Here is a 5,255-nt window from a genome sequence, read left to right as displayed (position 1 = left end):
GGGATTAACAAATACTACTCTCTTATAGACATGTCCTAAGAATTATATAACATAACACATATAAAATAGTTTACTGTTTGACATATAGCAAATGAATGTTAGGTATGTTATTGTTAATTGAGCACGCAGATATTCTTATTGACTCATTACAACAATTTCCTAAGATATTAGCAGCATTAAAATTACAAATGTAGGCCGGGCGCGGTGGCTCAAGCCTGTAATCCCAGCACTTTGTGCAGAGAATCTTATACCTCCTTTCTCTGAGTCGTCCCCTCCTAGCTTCCTCACATTCCATTTTACTCTCTTTAGACATCCAGTGGCTTCATGGTTTGTTGGTTCACTCATTCATTCACTCTCCAGCCTCCTTTGCCTTAGGCGCTTGTGTCAAAATGAAGTCACATGTCCTGCTTTCTGGGAGCTCATTCTCATAGTAAAAATGGTTTTAAAAAGCTTACCTAATGACACACATCTATTAAGCAGCATAGGTAAGATTTAAACTCATGTCTAAGTCTGACTGATTTCAAAATCTGCTCATTTCCCAACACAAATGGGAAGTAACCTCAAGCAACTTTTCTTCCCTTCTTTCATTTTTTTCTTCCTTTTCTCTTTTCCTTACTTTCTTCCTTCTAACCGTGCTTTCTTTTTTCTTTATTTTTAAGGAGGTGTGAGGAGTCTATATACTATTTGTAAAAATTTCTTAGATTAAAAACTAGAAGGATTTCATATTTAAATATTAAAATGTGATAATAAAATTATTTGAGAAAAAAGTCATTTTTGAAAAGAGATGTGTTTCTGTCAGCCTAACTCCAAGCTAGGCCAGATGACCTGCCCCATGTGCTGAAGGTTCTACATTACATAGAATTAACTCAAATACCTCATAGAAGTATAGGAAGAAACTCACAAAATGAATACCAAAGGAGGCTTTTGAGGAAAAACTTTTAACCAGAAAAAGTCAAGAGAAGGTTTCAATTCCTACACAGAAATAACCTCTATTCTTTTGGCTTTGGTATCAGGAGAGGATAGATGGGGGTCAAGGAGGACGTCTTTTTAACTAGCTCCCAAGCCTAGGCAGGTTGAATAGCCAGGAGACTGAAAGTGTCTCTTAAAAGGGAGAGGTTGCATTTTTATTTTTAAAAACAAGTTGACTAGGAATCGAGAGGCTAACTCTCAAGGAAATTTGACTTCAAAATAAGACTCAGAATAAGAATATAACTTTCAAGATCCAGAGTTAGATTAGGTTAGCAGAGCTAATAAGAAAAGATCTTCCTTACCTAGACCACCTAGTCTCACACACTAATCACCTCTGGAAACACCTTCAGGAACATATCCAAAATAATATTTCAACAGGTTTCTAGTTATTCCTTAATCCAGTCATATTGAGACACCTAAAATTAAGTTCACACGTCTACTCCTTGTCAATTTAACAACCACATGCATCTCCTTAAACTATACTTAATTTCCAAAAGGGGGCAATAACAAAATCATAGTTACACCTAACATGATACTACTAACATGATGCAACTATGCTGCATACAACCAAAACCACGCTAATCTCCTCCCCACAATTTGGCTTTCATGATTTCAACATTCAGGTTTATGGCATTTGGGATTGTATCTTTCACGATTATAATTCAAACTCCTATGGCAGAATCGTTAAATGCGAGAAGAAGAGATAAAAGTCAGGGAGATCTTTTGAGTGGTTATTCTCTTCTCTTTTCTTCACACTTTTCTCAGTATGCTCATCTTAGAAAACAAGCAGGTGAATTATGCAAGCATTCAATGCTACTCTACAAACCTACATCATCCATGATATACTTCATTATGATTATTTTAAATTATGAATTAGGTTTTATCATGACTTGCTGATAAATGAATATGTGGTTTGAGAAACAGACAAGAAAAACTCCTAGACTTTTTTTTTTCGATAAGCTATTACATAATTATGCTGCCATTTACTGAAATGGGAAAGATGGGAAGAAGTTGTTTTGCTTTGTTTTGTCTTATCTCATGTTCAGTGGAATGAAAATCAGGGTTTTAGTTCTAGACAACTTAATTTTTAGATGCCTATCTGACATTTAGAGGGATCTATTGCATGGTCAGTGGGCACAGGAGAAAGCTAAATCGAAGTTAATTGAGTCTTTTATAAGCAAAGGCCGGGCACAGTGGCTCATGCCTGTAGTCCCAGCACTTTGGGAGGCTGAGGTGGGCAGATCATCTGAAGTCAGGAATTCTAGACCAGCCTGGCCAACATGGTGAATCACCATACCCACCAAAAATATTTTAAAAATTAGCAAGTGTGGTGATGGGCACCTATAATCTCAGCTACTTGGAAGGCTGAGGCAAGAGGATCACTTGAACCAGGGAGGTGGAGGTTGCAGTGAGCTGAGATCATGCCACTGCACTCCAGCCTGGGTGACACAGTGAGACTCTGTCTCAAAAGAAAAAGAAAGAAGCTAAATATCTAATTGCCTTTAGTTGTCTACATACACCTCTTCCCACAAATACATCTGTATTGTTTTAAATTTCTAACATCAAATATTGATGAATTCCTAAATAAAAGTAGAAATTTTGAATAGTTCTAATTGTTTACCAGTTGTTGCCTAACTGTGTGGGGGACTCAGTTCATTACTAAATTGTGAAGTAAATTTAAATTCTAACAAAATGCACTAAAAGTAATAGATGAAAGCCTATCAGACTCACAGCAGATCTCTCAGCAGAAACCCTACCAACTAGAAGAGAGTGGGGTCAATATTCAATATCCTCAAAGAAAAGAATTTTCAATCCAGAATCTCATATCCAGCCAAACTAAGCTTCATAAATGAAGGAAAAATAAAACTTTTTGTGAACAAGCAAGCACTCAGAGATTTCATCACCACCAGGCCTGCTTTACAAGAGCTTCTGAAAGAAGCACTATACACAGAAAGGAACAACCAGTGTCAGTCATCCCAAAAACTTACCAAAAGGTAAAAAGCATTTCCATAATGAAGAATCTATATCAACTAATGGGCAAAATAGCCAGCTAGCATTAAACAACGATATTAAACTCACAAATATCAATATTAATCCTAAATTAAAATGGATTAAATGGCCCAATCAAAGACACAGACAGGCAAATTGAATAAAAAGTCAAAACCCATCGGTACACTGTATTCAGATCCATCTCATAAGCAAGGACACACAAAGACTCAAAACAAAGGGTTGGTGGAAGACTTATCAATCAAATGGAGAGCAAAAAATAATAATAATAATAATAATAAGGAGTTGTAACTTTCGTCTCTGACGGGGTAGACTTTGGTGATGGCAAAGACTAAGGCAAATGGGGAGGGACATTACATGGTGGTAAGAGGATTGGTGCAACAACAGGAGTCAATGATTATAGGTATATGTGCACCCAGTGTAGGAACACTCCGATACATAAGTTCTTAATGACTTATACAGAGACTTGGACTCCTGCACAATAATGGTGGGAGACTTTGATACCACATTGTTGATATTCGACGAATCAATGAGATAGAAAATTGGCAGGAACATCTGTGATTTGAACTCAGACCTGGAACAAGTAAAGTCAGCGAATATTTATAGAATTCTTCATCTCTGGTCTACAGAACATACATTTTTCTTAGTATCACATTACACTATTTTGAAGGTGACCACATGTTTGGAAGTAGATCGGTCTTCAGCATTTGCATAGCATTTCACAGACTTAGATGAAATATTAGTTGCCTGTTTGTTTATTGTTTTCTTCCCTTATTCCTTCCTGTCTCCACTGTTGAGCACAATTATCGGCATAAAAGAGGTTTTTAATACCTATTTTTGGATTGCATTCCAGCCTGGGCAATGGAACGGGACTCCTGTTCTCTCTCCTCTTTCTCTTTCTCTATCTTTCTTTCAAGGAAAAAAAACAGCATAAAGTAATACTTTAATTAAAAAATCTACAAGAGATTTATCACTGAGACTACAAATGTGAGTTGAGCCATCATCCCTCCCACTTTCTTCATCCCATTGCCTTGTTCCTCTTTATAAGCACAACGGTTGCATAAAAATGTAAATTGTCTGTAACACTGACGTTCCCTTTCCATCTCTCCTTCATTATTAGTTACTTCATTACTTAATTACTAGTTACTCACTATTTCATTACTCTCTTCTTCATTACTAGTGTTTCCGTGAAATCAATTAAAAAAAGAAAAGTCAAGGAAGTAGTTTCCATGGAATCAGTTTAAAAAAAAGAAAAGTCAAGGAAGTAGATTCTCCTGTAGAGCCTCAAAAAACAAAAAAAGTAATAGATAATTGTGGGCAGAGATTTGATGCTCACATAAGTGAGGGGTCCCATTTGACAACAAAAGACATGGAGAAGAGTGTTGAGGAAGTATAGTAGTCACGACTCTGCAGATTAAGAGAGGAAAATAAACTTGTAAAGAATCTTCTATTTGGGAGCAAACATATTTTTTTTCCTTCCCTATTATTTTCTCTGTTTTCTTTGCCTTATTTGTATTTTGAGTTTATTCAGCTCTTTTTTTACTTCGTGTATGTGTGTGTGCCTGTATGTGGGGCGGGGGGGGGGAGTGTGCACAGACACATGCAGGCACAGCCAATGAAGTCAACACTTTAGCCACTTCCCTTAGTGAGTTCTCACCCTCTGAGCCACTATGCACTCACCTTAATACCCTCTGGGGCCAAATATTAGACATCTAGGGAGCGACTCTCTGCTCCAGACGCTTCAGAATTATTCAAGTTAGCAAATCCACAGGGAGGGGAAAACCAACTAACCCCACCTTGTTTGCCATACATTGCTGCTCTCTACAGCTCCAGCATGCTGTTACCCTGTCCCGGGGTCCAACCCCAGTGTGGCTCTGTCTGACAGCCATCTATTATTTGGAGAGGTAACAAAGAGTTCTACCTTTCATCTATCGGGTGTCGATGTGTTGTATTCTGCCATCAACAGAATCTTTGTTTTACAAATCAGTAAGGGATGAAAAAGTCTGTTTTTAGAATGACCACTTAGCTTTCTTTATCTTATTCACACTTCCAGAATTCCTCCTCTTATTTGATTACTAGATTCTTTATACTTCACTGCCTTTCTCTTTTGACAATGCTCTTTCACTCCCACTGTCTTCTTTCTATGGAAATATAGTGATCATACTTCCCTGGGATCAGAAATTTATGTATGTTATCTCAAAACACATCATAAAAGTTAAAGCTAAAGAAACAACATACGTAAAATGTATGAAGTTTAATAGAGTAAAAATGAAACTATT

Source organism: Callithrix jacchus, chromosome 10, assembly GCF_049354715.1.
Source record: "Callithrix jacchus isolate 240 chromosome 10, calJac240_pri, whole genome shotgun sequence".
Lineage (NCBI taxonomy): Eukaryota > Metazoa > Chordata > Mammalia > Primates > Cebidae > Callithrix > Callithrix jacchus.
The sequence above is the reverse complement of the archived record's forward strand: the minus strand, read 5'-3'. Positions refer to the sequence as shown.